We start from the raw sequence: 17,883 nt of genomic DNA on the forward strand, positions 1-17,883 counted from the left end.
TTCACTTACCGCTCATTTTAATAGACTTGGATTCTTGCCTTACGGAGGGCAGAGCCACGACTCTCTTTCTGAGGAAGGATATAACGGTGGTGGTTCTTCTTCTTGTGACTCGACAGTTGTCTTCCGCCCTCAGCATCACCTCCGTCACCTTTGGATCCTATCTTTTCTGTTCATTTTGTTCTAGAGGCTTTGGTTGGTTGTACCATGGCTTTGACCGGTGTTCATATTTAAGAGCTGAAAAGATGCTTGGAAGCTCACCAGTGAGACTTGTCGACTGGTGAGCTTCACTATTGTGTAAAAAAGTGGTGAATTGGTCTTGCTCTCAGGCTGGTCAGTTTCCCTAGAAAGCAGGCCTCGGGTCTCTGTCCGGGGCCTATCACCTGGCGCGCGTCTCTGCATCCAAGGCGGAGACTTTCATTTAAGACCTCTGTGAAATAAAGTCCTTTGCTCCTGTGCTGAGCAGTGACAGTGTCTCTCTGGTTCATCTTCCCCGGAAGAAAACCATCCAGTCTTTTATCGTGATGAAGGAGGGACGTCGCGAGTGATGATGGTGATGGTGATGGTGATGATGGTGGTGCTGGCGGGGATGCTGGTGATGGTGGCTTCTTCAACGGTTCCTTCTGTTCTCAGCTCTGCTCCTCACCCACCTGTGAACTACCTGGTATCTCCATTTCTAGGGACATTCTGGGGCCCTCCGGCCTCTATCTTGCAGAGCTGGTTACTATCCACTCATCTGCTTTTCTTTTTCATAAAATTAACATATCTAAGCTCCTGTTCTCGTTCTTTCTGTAAACGTATACTTTGTTCATCCCTTTGTCATTTAGTGGCGTTTAAGGAAGAAACAGATAAAAATGACTGGACTTGAACTCTATTTCCAGGCCGCCCTTTTAAAAACCTAGATTTTCGTATAGGATCTTTTCTGCTTTTTCTCTATTTGTTTTATTTTCGATATGAAGATTAGGTTTCATTTGCAAGCACATTGAACACTCCAAAATGTGTCGAGAGCTTATCACTGTCCCTCGTAAATTCAGACACCAGGGGTCTGGATTCCCCAGGGACGAAAAGAAGCCTGGGCCACTTCAATCTTTTTAGTTTTTGAGTATATTCTTCCCCAAAATGAAGACCTGCTGAAACAAAATTTAAGAAAATTGAGATATATTTTAAACATTTGCATTTACCAGATTCATGCTTTCAACACTGAAAAAAATTACAAAGCAATGTAATTATGCTATTCAGAAGATAATTATAGGATATATTAAAAATATTAATTCATAAGTCACAGGCAGAGTGGTACAGTATTGAGGCACAAGCTTAAAACAGAGTCATGAATATCTTCTTTAAATTCCGTTAGAGATAACATCAGCCTCCTAAATCTTAGGACTTCCGTGGATGTGGTGACCATGGCGTGTGCTCGCATCGCCCGTGTGCCCCAGCACGCACCCTGGCAAGTGGCCCGTGCGGCTCCCACCAAAGGCAGTGAGGCCCGAGCGGCAGAAGTGAAAAGCAAACCCTAGCCCCGTACTCACCCCGTGCGGCAGGCCCTGCGTGGTCAGCAGCACGTCACACTGCAGTAGACACATCCCGCTCTTGGCACTAATCACGGGCCCAGGTCTGACACCTGACGTCTCTCTGGAACTGAATGTCCCCTGGGCCCTGACAGGTAAACAGAAAAGAAGTTCAATAACCAACATGCTTTGCCTCCCTTTGAGATACTCAGTCTACCTGGGCTCTACCCTAGAAGGGACTGGAATCTTAGGTGGGTTTCTCTCTTTTCAGGCCACCTACCCTGACACTTAAAAAAACCGTATACAAAACAGGAAAAACTCACCCACCCTCTCACTGGTCATCAGCCAAGTCAATCATCCCTTTTTACTCTGCCTTGATTTCTTCCTATTTATCTATATTGTCGTGGGTAGATACATACACAGACACACTCACACACACACACACACTCACACACACACACACACACACAGACACACAGACCTGTGGTATCATGACATAAACAGAACACTAGCTCGGAAGTCAGACAGAGCTGTGTTCAAATCCTGTCTCCCTCTCTATCCAAAATGCCCGGTCTTGGGCATGTGACCACTTCCCTGAGCTCCAGTTTCTCTTCTGTCCCAAGGGGATGATATAGTATTAATTTATAAGATTATTTCAGAATAAAACAACATGAAGTAATCCATGGGAAATGCCAATCACAATGCCTACCGCATAGTAGGTGCTCGATAAACAGTAGCCAAAATCATCGTCACTGATTCTTTCTTTCTATCAACATTTATGAAGCATTGATTAAGCACCAGGCAGCGGGGAGAGCTACAACAGAGCACCTAGCCACCAAAATAGATCACGTAGGGCCAGAGGCGGACATGTAGACATGAGAGCTGGGTGCTAAGAACGTCCATCGCGTGGATACCAGCACCAGTGCAGCCTGATGAGGGCTGGATCAGGAAGATAGGACAGAGAGGCCAGGCTGGGCAGGATATGGTTAACGCAGGCTGTGGCGGGGTCCGGGAGAACTTGCGGACAGACAGTTTGGTATTCTGCCTTTTGATGCTGGACATCAAATTACAGGCACTTTCGATGTTGCTGCATGATCTTCCCGTCGTTTTTAATGATTGTGTTAATATCCCTCTGCTTTGACATACTGTGGTTTCTCTCATCTTTCCCCTGTCGTTTGGTTTCGAGGTTCCCAGTTCAGAGCCGTTAGAGAGACCGCGATGATGAGCATACACGTGACAGCTTTCTCTTTCAGGGATTATTTCTATGGGATAAATTCCAGGTCAAAGTGTATGATCGCTTTTTAATAGCTCTTGCGACTCGCTGCCAAGCTGTTGTCAAAAGGTTCATGCGGTGGATGTTACCATAACTCGGTGTTTTGTCAGAATCGGTAACGTCGGTGCTGGAAGGCTGTTTCAGTTTCTGTTTGTTTGATGAGTTGTTCGGTGGAGGAAATTGAATTAAAATGGATATCTAAGATGGATATAGGGGAAGGTGAGTGCAGGAGATTGTGACTGCAGGTGTGGGCTTTGGGAGGCAGGTGTCCCCCCTACTTTGTGCCTCGGTGGGGTGCGAGAGGGAAGGAGGCTTACTGCTGACAGAAATCTCATTTCTTCATTGCGTTGTTTGTATTTTACGTCTCCTCCTGGCTGACTGAGTGAATAATTAACATCAGAATAATCACCGCTGAATGTATGTAAGGGGAAAAATGGTCACTTGTAACCCTGACTGCCTTTTCAGGAAGGTGGTGACTGAATGGAGACCCTTTTATTGTGCTGAGTTCTTTGAGGGTTTGAGAAAGCCATCGACACCAGGATAATGTCTGTGGATCTTCCATTATTGATTGGCAGGTTGTTGGATGGTTGTTGTCTGGCTGTCGCCTGTCTACCATGGCCTCAGGGAAGGGGCAGAGTGAAGGTCACCCCAGGATAGAGGAGAGGATTAGACTTCCGGGATGTCCTGAGCTGAAGGAGGCCTGAAGGGGACGCCTGTTCCTTCCTCCTTGTCATTATCCCTTGAAGAAGTTGGTGGTGGGGTGAAGAGGCCAGACAGACATGTGTCTTGGTTTTCTCAGATCAGAGAGGACACCGAAAAGAGGGCGTGGAGGACACATGGTTGGACTGTCCCTCATCCCTCTGCAGGCCCCTGATGACAGTCGTATAGGCTGCGCACAGAACAAGGTCATCCGGCTTCAACTTCAGGGTCAAATGGGGCCGAAATCCCTAGACAAGACGCCTTTTCCTAATATGCATAAGGTCCAGCCCTTAGTGGGGTTTGGCAAGGTGGTGGGGGGGCTTTCTGGCCTGTTGTCTTCAGCCTTGATCACACAACTATTTACCCCAGGATGCCATACATGCATGATCGTTTTCTACACACCTGCGTCTTGAAAACATCTGGGAAGACTTACTCGAAAGCTACACTGTCCAATTTGGTAGCCACTAGAAACACGTATCAAGCGCAAGCTGAGATGCGTCATAAGTGTGAGAATATGTGCCAGAATGCGAAAATGAGAATAAGAAACTCATCAATAATTTGTTTTACATTGATGACATGCTGAAATGTTAATATCTTGAACGTCGTATATATGCTACTAAAATGATTTCCACTCCTTTCTTTGGACTTTTTTTAATACGGCTACTAGAAAATTTCAAATGACACGTGGCTGCCGTTATGCGCATGGACGGTGCTGCCCTAGGAAGGAAGTTAACATTTTGCAGAAACTGTAGGTGGTTTGGTCTATCTGCAAGGGTGCTCTGTGTGTGTGCGTGTGTGTGTGTGTGTGTGTGTGTGCGCGCGCGTGCGCGCATGTGCACGCGCGCGCGCAGCGCAGCCCTAATGGTAAGCCGAGTACTTGGACTTGATCCTCTAGGAGACAGAGAGTGATTCAGAAGCCATGCCAGGCAGACTGGCCTGATTAGATTGTTCGGAATGGCACCAGCAGCAGAGTGGAGGGGGGCCTGGGAGGTCTCACAAAAAACAGAAGGCCGGACAAGCAGGTTAGTGGAAACGGAAGAGAAGGAGCGGGCTGACGGTCATGAGGCCCAAGTTCATAGCCAGGGCTGTGGAGGCTCAGGCTGACCTGCTGGTGGAGAGCGTGGGTCGTGGAGCTGGACCGCTTCGTTTGAATCTCAGCCCTTCATCTGCGGGACCTGGAGCGCGTTACACAACTCGGCCGTGTCTCGGTTTGTTCATCTGTAGAATGGAGGCCTAGGTCATTTATGTCATTGGGTGGCTCCGAGCCATCAGTGTGTTCATAGATGGAAAATGCTTAAAACAGTGTCGGCTCAGCCCTGCTTGTCACATGCGCCTCTGTCATTTCACCAGGTGGACGGGGTCTTATGATTATGTTCACCGGGGTGTTGTGCCCAGCAGCTGGGGTTGCTACCCCCAGAAATGGGAGAGGCGGGAAGTGTGCCAGCACAAACAGCAGCCGCCCCCGGCTACTCCACCCTCCTGGCTCTGTGACCTTGGGCAAGTGACTCAGTGGGTCAGAAGCCCGACCTCCACTTCTAGTGATACTGTGAGGATGACATAGTTTCTGCCCCACTGGAGGTGGCCGGCAACTCGTTGGAGGCAGTGTGCCATCATCGGCAGTATTGGGGTGAGGCCAGATGATTATCCGAATCTGGGAGCCGTTCTTTCTGGAGGTCAGATCATATCTCAGGCTCTCAAATCGGTGCCAAAGAAATGGTCAGGTCGGCCGGGCCACGGGGGCTGAGCCCTGCCGGGTGGGCTCTGGCCCGCATCAGTTTAATAAACACCCCCGCCTGCGGGAAGTCTTCCTTCTCTGGCTCAGCAGTTTTGGTCCAACCTGTTCTCCTCGGGTAGCTGGGTGTTGTAAGAGGCCAAATTCCAGGCCGGGGCAGGATAAACAAGATCACATGGCTAATGATCGGTGAGTCGGCCTACCATGCCATTTACTGCGGATTTCAGTGGAAGAGAGTTCGTCAACACTCCCCCTCCCGGGGGGCAGTTGACAGGGTGGTTGTGAAAGCAGAAAGGGGGTGCCAGGCTCTGCAGGGTGGCAGCTTGGCATTTTTCTCTGCCCTTCTTTAAGAAGCAGAGACACCCACTACCGACTGGGAATTCTCTGCCTCTGTCTGCTTTCCGAAGAAATGAAAGCCTCGAGGTCCAGGCTTTCCATTTGTCTGAGGCTTCGCGGCTTACAAAAGATTCCCAGTTCGAGCACCGCTCCAGGTCTGCAGCGGGGAAAGCTGGAGCTCAGCGAGGGGAAGGGACTCGTCCGAGGACACACAGAGAGGCGATGGCAGGACCAGGTTTTGGAAGTGTTCCACCAGGAAAATCAGGCAGAAGTAGTGTTTGTGCTCATTCTTCTTGATCTGAAGCTACCCCTCTCCCGAGTGGGGACACTTGATTTGCCTACAATCCGGAGGCGAGACGGGTGGGGGTGGGTTCCTCATTCCAGTGTGGGTTTCATCATGGTGGATGGAAAGACTTTTCCTTCTACTTAGCTCAGAATTTTACAAACTTGACTCCTTGACCTCACATTGTTTCCTCTGTTCCAACACGGCCCCCGCCTCTCCTCCCCAGCTCTGCTGTCTGCCCCGTTTCTGAAGGGATTTCAAGGTGGACGGGTAGGTAGGAAAGATCTGGATTCAATTCCTAGCCCGGCCGCAACCCTGCTGTCTGACCCTAGGCAAATCACCGACTCTCTCTGGACCTCAGTTTTCTTACGTGAAAAAAGGGTGTGCGAAGCATAGATGAGCTCTGTCCACGCTTCTAGACCTTCTGGTCTGGCCCCCTGCCTGCAGCTCCACCATAGAAGAGCTGGAGTCCAGGGCAACGTCTGGTCTGTCCCTGTACCTTGGTGCCCTCCTCTGCTGGGGACAACCATACGTCTCCCACGGATGGCCCTGACTGCCTTCTTTGGTGACCTAAGGGTGGCATTCGTGAGAACGGATGGTGGAGGTAAAGACAGACCCTGAATCGGACACCTCTCCCTCTGTCCCCACGCAGCTGTCCTCTCTTAAGGCAACTTCCGACCGGCCTGGGGGAGGACCGGATGCCATTGCAGAACGAGCAAAGCTTCGGATGGGCAGCGTCCATTAGCTCATTCTTCTAATTTTTCTGGCTGGTTATTGTTTCTCCTGATTAATTTCCAATTAGCACTGGGGAGAGCCCAGCTTGGGTTTGATTCTGCCAGTTTTCCAGAGCCAGTTTTCAGCTATTTCTGACTTGGCCAGACCCCAGACCCGGGGCCTTCCTGCTTCCATGCTAGCTGCCATTCCGGGCGGGCATTCTGGGCACTTATGCCATGCTGCCACCCTCATGAGGACACTCTGAAATCGATCTCACTGTCACCGTTTTACAAACTTGGAAACTGAGGCTCAGTGACATGAGGTGACTGGCCCAGGTTCCAGCAGTGAAGATGCCACCTTACTGAGTTTCAAACTCACGTGCCTTTCAGTAAAACCGTGGTTTCCATGTCCCGTTATTGTGCCTAACTCATTGCCTTGCTTTGCAGCCCTCGAATCATTTAGAAACGGCTCATCCATGAATCAGGCCTTGTCTTTCCAATTGGAAACCCAGATTCTGTGACATCCGGGCCATTTCTAAGCTAGCTGGGCAATCTCCTGGTCACATTAGGACTGAGCAAAGCCATTTGGGTTTTAATAGCATGATGAGAAAATAGTATGACTTTCGAGTCTTTATTAGCCCTGGAATGCATTTTCCAAAGCAAGAATTAGCTGACACAGGCAGAGTGTCAGCTGGAGAAACAAGGTCTGGGGTAGGTGGCCCAGAACAAAACCTGCTTTGGTGCCCAGAGCCTCCCATTGATTTCAATTGCTGGTTAGCACAGGCCAGCAGAACAATTGTCCCATCGGTGAATGTGCCATTAGAAATGACCCCACATGGCTGGGGGGGTTAATGCTGGCTCGCTTCGTCCTTGGTATGGTTCCTGTTCTCATTTTTAATAGGAAAATTACCTGTCTGTCATTCCCTTTAAACTTGCCTAGTAATAATTAGCCCGCCCCAGACAGAAGCTGGTTACCTTTAACCTTGGCTGGATGAAAGTGCAATGACCCATTAAAGTCTGGCCAGCGAGGGAGGTAATATAGCAGATATTTGGTAGAAAATAGTTATGATAACTCACATTTGTTTATCACTTCCCAATCCTCAAAACTCAGGGTAACCCTGAGATCGTGAGCAAGGGTTCTCACTTAGGACTCAGCGAACCATGGCCCCCCGGCCAAAGCTGGCCCTCCTCATGTTTTTGCAAATAAAGTTTTATTAGAGCACGTCTGCGTCCATTCATTTACATATTGTCTAAGGTTGATTTTGCATTATTAGCACGGCGGAGCTGAGAGGTTGCAACAGAGACAGTATGACCTGCAAAGGCTAAAATAGTCACTGGCTGACCCTCGACTGAAGGAGTGTTGACCTCTGCTCTAATTCACAAGAGTCGGCTTTGAATCCTGGATCAGCCACTCGCCAGCTTTGTGATCTGGTGCGAATTACGTTACCTCCGTCCTCCGCTTTAGTTTCTTCATCCGTTAATTCGATGATCAGTGCCGTAGATGCGACTGGCGCTCGCCAACGCCTCCCGTTACACGCACTCTCTTAAACTGGGGCGTGACCAGGGGACTTGCCTCGAACGATGAAATGTAAGTGGGAACGATGAGCATCACTTTCTAGACAGAAGCGTTTAGACGGATATGTTTTCCATGCTCTCTTCCTCTGCCATGCTGACCGATGGGGCTGCGTACCCCGGATGTAGCAATTAGAGAGTGGTCGGCTGGGTTCTGAAGGATTCAAACGAATAGAGATTTCTCTCAACTCATGAAAGATGTTTACCGTGAGCGCACAATAAATCTTTGGTGTTTAAACCACTGAGATTTGAGCATTGCTTGTTACTTCAGCAAAACCTAGCTTATGCTAACTAATTGACCCACTCATACGGTTTTTGAGAAATAGATGAACTAGCCACGTATGATATTTAGAATAGTAAGTACTCAACGAATGCTCGCGGAAATGACTAATATCGTTATGTCGATTATTATTAATAAAAATGTATACTATTTTTCAAAAATTATCTCATTTTCAACTTCGCAATGACTCTCAGGTGATGACTATTACTTCCATTTATTCATTTACTCAATAAGCATTTAATGGTCACCTCTTTATGTTGGCTAGTATGCTAGACTCTAGAATATAGGAATGAATCAGAGAAGCTTTCGGTTAATAGGAGGGACGTCTGTCTGACTCAGATTAGGGTGGAAGTCACATTAAAGGAAGACATCACAGAGCTGAATCTTGGAAGGGAAGTCGGGGTTTACCAGATGGAGAAAGGAAGAGAAGGCATCTCAGGCAGAGGGAACCAGCATATGCAATGACACAGAAGCTGATTTTATATGCTCTTTGGGGAAAACACTGAGTGGATTGGTTCATTAGAGGAAGAATATTTTAGTTAGGAATGTAGCAGACAATGTCACTTGGTCACTCAACAGACACTTACAATCCGCTTCTCCATCACCAGCTTTATACCACAGGGAGAAGTAATACACACGCTTTACCAGTCTCCCTTGCCCGTAGTGACCCAGTCTTGTCCAAACAAGTAACGTCACCTCTAAGGTGGCTACCTCCTCAAAAGACAGTGTCACCGCGTCATCTCAATTTTGTCTCCTCCGGGCTCCTTAAGTCAGGTAGATTCAACTACACAGCTCCCGCCACACACACACACACACACACACACACACACACACACACACACACACACAGATCAAAGACCAGCTGATATTCAGTTCAGTTTAATTGTTAAAAGAACCCATTCTGAGAACAAAATAGCCTGGCTCTGCCCCTTCTTAGCTGTGTGTCTTTGGGAAAATGATTTCCCAGCTCTCTGTCTCAGTTTTCTCATCTGGGTAAGAAAGGATCGACTTCATATACTTGTGAGGCCGAAGTGAATTACTGCATAGAAAATGCTAGCATGTGCTAAGCACTCGATGAATACTATCGTGTTATTTTGCATCGGTTATCACTATTAACAGTACCCTGATTCAAGGCAGTCCTCAGGACCTTCACGTCGACCTCACTCCGGCTCACAGTGCTTATAGCACGTGGGTCTCAAGACTTTGTGAGTGTACTGATGGCTGACATCAGCCTGCCAGCACCCACTCTGGACTTGGAATCAAGTTTCTTGCCCCCAGGACTAGGAGCCCAGCGTTGCCCTATAGATCTTGGCTTAGTCAGCCCCTCAGGCCCCAGTGTCCCCTGCTGCCCCAGGTGGGACCAGCCTTGACCCCACATTACCCGTCCCCCTGGGGCTTGCCCCCAGCCCCACCACCCCAATCTGTGCTCTCATGGGTGGCAGGGTGACGAGGGAGGGGACGTGTGCCTGGCTGAGCCCTGTTTGTGTATTTCCACCTTCACGCTTCGGCTGCTGTCGGCCCTGACTCATCAGTTAGTTAACGAGCTCCAGAACCACCCCTCTTCCCTGTGGCAGCTCATCCGACAGCGCATGGAGCCTGCGAGGCTGTGGGCTCCGAGGGGCTGTTTCTCTGGGAGAAGTTTGCTCGTCTGTGCTGCGGCTCGTCTGTGTTGCTATGCGTCTGTCCGCAAGGGCATCTCAAGGGCAAAGGCTCCGTCTCCTCTTCCTCGTGCAGTTGGGTGGATGTGGGGAGACTTTTGCTTTTCACAGGGAGGGTCCCAGGCCACCTGGCTGGCCGATCAGGAAGGATATGGTTTTTAACGATCATAATAATAGCTCACATTTGCTGCGCACTTACTACGAGCCAGGCAGCCCGTGATGCACTTTTGTGTGAATGAACTTGTGGGATCTTCACAAGGACTTTGGGAAGCCAGGTGCTTTTTTTTCAATCACTATTTTACAGCTAAAGAGATGGCAGCTTCGAGAATTTCTCTCCTAAGTCATGTAACTAGTAGGTGACCAAGGCAGGATTTGACCCCAGCCTGTCTCCAACTCTGGGCCCTAAATCTGTGCTTCTCCAGCTTTGAGGGACACACAGATCTCTTGGAGACCTTGTTAAAATGCAGCTCTGGGTTGGAGCCTAAGATTCGACACTTTTGAGAAGTTCTCACGTGTGCGGATCGGAGCACACACTTCAAGTAACAGGGTCTAGATGACACTATATTTCCTCTAGCGATGTAGAATGACTACCGGATGTTCAATTAAGTTCTTTCCTAGAAGGAATTTCCCACAATGGGGTCATAGGATAGGTTTGTGACTAGGAGTCCCGGGTTCGAATTCCCGCATCTGTTTAGTGATCGTGACCTTGGGCAGCTTCTGTTTTTAGAAACGCAGTTTCCTCATTGGCGAGATGGGGCTAGTAGTATCACCTGATGGATGGTCATGAGGGATTAGATACATTCTGTAGACGGAACAGAAGTGGGGTGATTCAAGTAATGAAAACCAAAATAATATGATTACTAATCACAACTCCCAGGCAAATGGACCACAGGTAAAGTCCTATTTTGCATACCGTCAATTTTCCATTCATTTCCCAAACTTTTTAATTTTTTGCCATCTGGTCACCAAGGGTTAAGAGGTCTATCAGTGTTTTATTACACTAATGAGGGGCTTTAGCTATTTCAGCATCTGAGTCTTCTAGAACTCTCTGTGAAGTGCCGTTTTATACCCACAAACCGATACTCCCAAGCCCCTTCCATCTTTGATGGAACAGATGAAAACAGGAAGGAGGCCTGAGTCCTAAAATAATGAGATCACAAGCAGAGCTTGCCCGAGCAGGAATGCGGAGCGAAGCCGACACCCCCCACCCCCCCCGGGTTCCCAGCCACAGAGGTCCAGCGTGGACGGACAGAAGTTCCAGTCGGAATAGCTAACGTGACCACCAGATGGATTCATGGGATTTGAGCTATTTCGCATTAAGTCTCTTCATCAGCCCTTAAGAAACAAACAAACTACATAATGAAAGCTACACATTATCCGCTGCTCCTCCCATGAAGAGGGAAATCTAGATCTCTCCGCTTGAACAGAAGCTGGCCCTCAGACTTGGCTTATACCAATAGAACAAGGCAACGGTGACATTCTGGGGGCTTCCAAACATAGGCCTTAAAACGAGGGCTGACAGGTTCCGTGTTCTCCCTCTTCGAAGCCAGCAGCTTCCAAGAAGCGCAGGCCAGACAGCCGAAGTGTGGAAAGAGGCCTAGAGGGTGAGAGGCCATCTCGGGCCTTGTAGCTCCAGTCAAGCTCCCAGGGGAAGGCGGCCTCGTGAGTGTCCTCGCCTGCACTGTGTGGACGGCAAGGCCCACTCGGCTGAACCCCCGCAACGCCCAGGTTTGTGAGAATAATACATTACTGTTATAAACCCCTATGTTTTGGCTAGTTCATAACGGATGATAACTAAAACGCTAGATATTTCTTGAATGCAATTTTTTTTCCCTAATCTTCTCTTTCGTTTATACATCCGACAAATAAATATTTCCTGCGTGTTCAGCCAGCGACTCAGTGCAGTCACCGCACCAGCCGCCTCAGCATCACTGGGAAACTTGTTAGAAATGCAAACACCGAGCCCCACCCCAGATCTCTGCATCAGAAATTCTGGGCTGGCGCCCAACATCTTGTATTCACAAGCCTTCTGGGTTGTTCTGATATAACGCTCAAGTTCAAGAACCACGGGGCTAGGCCCACGTAAGGCCTAGGCGTCTGTGAGATTTTAAGAGTTTCCTACTGATTCTGCTAAGCAACCACACACCGTGGAGGAATTCATCACGACCCTCACGAAGCCGGGCCCTCTGGACCAGTGCTTCTCAAACGGTAATGCAGAAATGATTCACCCTGATAGAAATACAGATTCTGATTCAGTAGAGCTGGGGCGAGGCCTGCGATTATGCATTTCTAGTAAAAATCCCGCATGAGGCTGATGCTGCAAACCAGCCTTGGAGGCAAAATGCTCTGGGAGTCATCGTCTTGTCTGAATAGTAAATGGCTTAAAAAAGGAAGTTGTGTTTGGCACATACACACACAGAGCCATACGCACCCTCGTATAAATAAACGCTTCAGCCGGAGGTGGCTGTGCAAATGGCTTCGCTGTTCCTACTGCACGCTCTCTAAGTCCCGACAGGAATGTCACTTGAGCTTTGCCTCGAAAGATGAAAGACGAAAGGGATTTTGTCCGAGACATGGAGAAGGACATTCCAATTTTCTCTCTTTTTTTTTTTTCCTGTGTTTTTTATTGTGGTAAAAGATACATAACATAAAATGTACCGTCTGAGCCATCATCGAGTGTACCGTCGAGTGGCGTTCAATACATTCACAGTTTGTGCCGCCATCACCGCCATCCATTTCTGTCATTCTTTTCATCGTTTAAAGTCGAAACGTTGAACCCGCTTCTGCCTCTCCCTAGCCGCTGGCAACCACCATCCTACTTGCTGTCTCTACGATTTTGACTCCTTAGGTCCCTCACATAAGTACGGTACTTGCCTTTCTGTGACTGGCTTGTTTCACCGAGCATAATGTCCTTACATTTCACTCACACTGTGGCGCGTGTCAGAATTTCCTTCTTCGTGAGGCTGAATAGTATTCCACAGTATGGATGGACCACATGTTGCTCAGCCATTCATCCGTCGATGGGCCATTTGGGTTGTTTCTACATTTCAGCTGTTGTGAGTCACGCTGCTACGAACGTGTATAAAAATATCTCTTTGAGACCCTGCTCTCAATTCTTTTGAGTATATACCCAGAAGTGGAATTGCTGGGTCATATGAGAATTATATTTTCAAGTCTTTGGGAACCACCGAACCATTTTCTATAGCTCTGCACCATTCTACGTTCCCACCGGCAGTGCACAGGGCTTCCGATTTCTCCACATCCTCACCAACACTTGCTATTTTCTGTTTTTTTTTTTTTTTTTTTTTTTTTTTTTTTTTTTGATAGCAGCCATCCTGATGGGTGTGGGTTTGGAGAACATTCTAAAGCCAAAGGAAGAACTTTGTTAAGGACAGAGCCACTCGACGTGTCCAGAGCAGCATGGGGAAAGGGAAATGAAGCCAGAAATGGTTTGTCATCTAGATTATGAATGACCTTAAACATCAGGCTAAAAAGTCTGAATTTTATCTCATGGGCCACGGGGAAGCCACAGAAGTTTCTTCAGCAGGAGAGTGACATCTCTGTGCCATCGGAACCTGGTTCCCACGTAAGATAGAAGGACAGCCCCATCGTTGTCATGACCACAAGATTTACGTGACAAAGACAGAGTGACATCAGAAAGACTTGAGAGGTTTGGAATCAAATGCAACAAACCAATATTTGGAAACTGTGGTGGCTTGTACCACCCCACCCCACCCCCCAAAGAGAACAGTTCTTTAATTTCTTTGAGCAATTTTCCCAAGGAGGCAGAGCAAGCTTTCCACTCTCGGATCACAGCTCTGCTCACGTGCTGCAGTAAGTAACATCCTTGCCACGACGAACAGAAGAATGTGCGCGATGGAAGGAAAACCCCCTGCCCAGCTACCCGTGGGCCACCTCGGTCAGCACGGAAAATTCCTGATTCAAGTCAGCAGCAGAATTTCCTAACTGACGACTATTATTAACAGGAGCTTCAGCCTTGTGCTGACGTTCAAGATGGGGTTCTTTAATACGTCCTTGCACAAGCCAGGTGATTACACCCCTCTGCCTTTTTAAAGGCAGAGAGAATGCGCCCACCTTCGGCAGAGTGACTCCCCTTCTTAATAACCCACGTGGTCTTGCTCGATTAGCATGAGAACAAAACCGAGACCATGAAATGATTTTAACGAGACCATAAAAAAAAAAACAAAAAACTGCTTGAGTGATGTTTAGGGAGAAGGCGGGGATCCAGCCTCTCTCTAAACTGATTAAACTGTACTATATGTCCTTGCATAGTTCCTGGCATTTTTCTGGTTCACTCGTTTTGAATGGTTGCACAAGGATGGGCGCCAAGCTCCCAAATGGCTAACTCGACACAAAAGCAGGGTCTCCAGAGGATTCTCGAGCATCCAGCAAATTGAGGGAAAGTTATTTGGGGTTAATCAGCGTACTTCAGTTGCAATCACATCTTGCTTCAGAGAAAAGACTGGAAACAAAGCATCACTGTTTGAAGTTCAACTCAGGATGAACTAGGAAGTGAACTTACTGGTTTTTTTAATTCTATGTTATCATTAGTATTCTTTTTTTAAATCATACCTTGCTTGGGATAAAAGCATTGACAACGATCCCCCATTTTCTATCCACTCGACCCCACCCCCTGATAATTTATATCTTTCTCACCCACACTAGCTGTTACCGGAAGCAACTGGCTGTTTCCTTAAACATCTTTACAAGCAAGTGGTCTATTCTCAGCCTGGTAGGGACCAGACATTGATTAATGGCTGGGAACTTTAGTTTCTGGCAAGATAAGCCTCAGTTTAAGCTGGAGAGGCCTTTGGGTGTTTGGTCAGGCTCTCGTCGAGGCCAAGCTGGAAAGCATAATAAGAGTCTTGGACACAGCACAGTTGTGAATGTGTTAGCCATCAAACCCCCTTCTGAGAAATGAGACCAAATATTGTGTAACGTTTACCGACCCCTTTGGAGTTTAAAGAAAATGCCTCCTTCTGAAAGGCTCTTTAACACTGACAAGGCAATAAAATTTGTGGAGTGCCAGCTCCCTTTAAATTTCCAAGAACTGCGAAGCACAGATAAAACACAGAATTCAATTCATTTCCATTTAAGCAATATACAGTGAGCAGCTGCTGCGTGTGAGATACTGACGGGGTACCATCCTTGGGGTGAACGAGATGAAACTGAGAGAGGTGCTGACTTCAAGGAAATTAACTCTCCTAATTTAAGAAGGGAATCAGTATGATAAATAGGGGAGCTGCTCATAGCGATAAGCCCTACATTTTCATTACCCTCTCCAATATGCAAAGTGCATGCATATATGTGCATATGTATACATCGCTTACAAGGCTGCTCTTCTCTGCTGGCAGTAGATGCTGGTGGTGTCTGACTGCTCTCCTCCTGCTTCATCCAAATCAGCAGGGGAAATATTGGCTGGAGTGACGGGGTCACTGTGGAAGTGCAAATACCTAGGTGATTGGCTAAGAAATGATGGACTTTTGAGTCTGACAGGGTGTGAATCTGGGCTGTGCCACTTACTAACTCTGAGCTTATCAAATGAGAGATACCATGCCCACCTCTCAGGGTCTTCGAGAGGCACCTCCGGATAAAATATCTTGACCCCACGCTTTGCGGACGGCCAGCTTTCCCCTCTCATACGATTCTTGCTTTCTCGATCCCAAGTGTGCCCTGTGCAGAGGCAGCAGGCCATGCTGAAGCTCTTCCATGATGACCCGCCCCCGGTGCCCTGCCCGGCGCCATTGCACATCTCATCTCCTGCCCCAGAGCTCCGTGAAGTGTGTTGTCACTGAGCAGAAGAGCTGTCTTGCCTCTTTGAAGGAGGGTCTGCCAGGAAGAGGAGCTGCCTGGAGGAACAGCACCCCAAGCTGGGGCTACTTCCGATTTTGAAACCCAGGGACTCACTCGCAATCAAGGAGGAGCAGGAGAGGATTGGGGGAGGCAGTTCCCAACGCCCCATGCCTGAAGGGCTGCCTGACACCTGTGGTTAGCACGAGGGGCCGTGTGCCCTTGAACTTCCTTCTGGCTTAATGGTACGCCCTTCCTCTATGGGGTGCACTTTCTTAGAAACTCAAGACGCCGAGAAGGGCAATATTCGGTGGCCTGACCTGGTGTAGGAAAGGAAGCTTGTCATGCAGCCTTCCACGTGAGTCCACGGTATGTGTCACTGCGTCTTCGGTCATCTGGCACTCTCCTTTCCTGTCCCCATGTAGCTGTGGGTACAGCTGGGCAGCTCATTACTCTGGCCGGACCTCAACTCTAACGCCACAGCCACCACCCTCTTTCAAGTCACCATCATCACTTACCTAGACATCTGCAATAGTCTCCCGATCACTCCTTCCCACGCTTTCGCCCTTGTCTTCCCACAGCCCCTGGTCCTCACAGCAGTCAGCATCATCTCTCAGAATGTGACTCTGTGACCCAGGCCTGGCCACCCGCGGGACAGCATCCTCCCGGCCAGCGTGACAGGTTCAGGGAGGAGCCGTAATTCAAACCAATGAAAAACTACAACTCTCCTCTATTAAGCACTTGCTGTGTGCCAGACACGGGATGCAACATGCAACCACCAGCATCTCACTTCTTTACCTTTGCAATCATCCTCTGGGGTGGGTGTTGTTATCATTAGAGTGTTGTTGTTGTTGTTGTTGTTGTTGTTATGGCTGAGTAACTTGACAAAGGAGTCCAGGGAGGGCAGAGCCAAAGACTGAACTCAATTCTGACTCCAGAACCCAGGCTCACACTTACCTGTGAGTGTGGACCCAGGGTGCTCGATGGATGATTTCTCCTAATGACAGTATTAATGTTAACTGTTTGTCTTCTAGCGAGGCCAGCATTATGCTACGAGATGGACAAAATCAAGGAAAACAGGGTCCCCCTGAACAGCCTGGCTGCCCGGGGGCTTGTCTCACTCTCTGTCCTACCAGCAGTGTGCGGGTGACATGTCTGCAGCCTTACGGTAATAGGCATTTTATTTTTTCTGGATAAAACGCCACCACGTCATATGAATCTGCTACACCTTGGTGGATTGATCAGCCTCTCCCACTGAAATCGACGCGGACGTTTTCGTGCCTTCGTTTTGGGATGACGTCTCCTGCAAAATTCTTCCTTTTCGATTTGATATGAAATAAAATCAGCTTCGTGACCATTATCCACATCCTCAGTGCATTTAACAGACTCCCAGGAGAGAAGTCTCATGTCCTGGGGCTGGGAACTGGGGGCAGAATGACCAATATTAAGAGCTGTCTGAGCTTCAGCAGAGAATGGGAACTGGCAACCCTATCAGTGGGCGGGATCATAACCCCACCTCTCAGGCAACGTGGCTCATTGAGGTCATCTGCTTAGCATAATGCCTGGCACATAATTAAGACTCGATAAATTGTAGCTCTTTTGATTCATTTTTCTACTGAGAGGAAGCGTTGATTTCAAAACTCATTATTGGATTAATTAATTTATACCCCCAAATCCAAACACATGTTGCTGATACATAAGCCACCCAATCTTTCTCCCTCCTTATGTCTCCCTGTCTTAATCTAAATATTTCTCTCATCAAACGATCGCTAATACAACTGATTTCTGTTGGTTTTTTTTTTTTTTAATTGGAAAAATGCACACGGCTAGTTAGTTCTCTCTATAAAAATCCATGTAAGGCATGTTTTCCAATTTAGTTGCCAAGGAAAGTTTTTCTCCTAAGATATTAATTAGAATACTTTTTCCTTGAATGATACGATAATGTAGCCGGTCATGTTTTCCTTTTTGTTCTTGCCGCTAGGAAGCTCAAAGCCAAATTTATTTCTCAGTTTTGATAAAAG

At 48.0% G+C, this 17,883-nt stretch overlaps 1 long non-coding RNA gene across 1 annotated transcript; it reads left to right on the forward strand.

Annotated features, from left to right (window-relative positions):
• The first annotated feature begins 11,291 nt into the window (after positions 1-11,291).
• Positions 11,292-17,571, forward strand: LOC120615150 (uncharacterized). The gene is made up of 3 exons (XR_005656202.1): positions 11,292-11,779; positions 16,444-16,680; positions 16,897-17,571. It is a non-coding gene; the product is annotated as an uncharacterized LOC120615150 (long non-coding RNA).
• The last annotated feature ends 312 nt before the right edge of the window (positions 17,572-17,883 follow it).

Source organism: Pteropus medius, unplaced genomic scaffold, assembly GCF_902729225.1.
Source record: "Pteropus medius unplaced genomic scaffold, Ma_sr-lr_union100, whole genome shotgun sequence".
In the NCBI taxonomy this organism is placed as follows: domain Eukaryota; kingdom Metazoa; phylum Chordata; class Mammalia; order Chiroptera; family Pteropodidae; genus Pteropus; species Pteropus medius.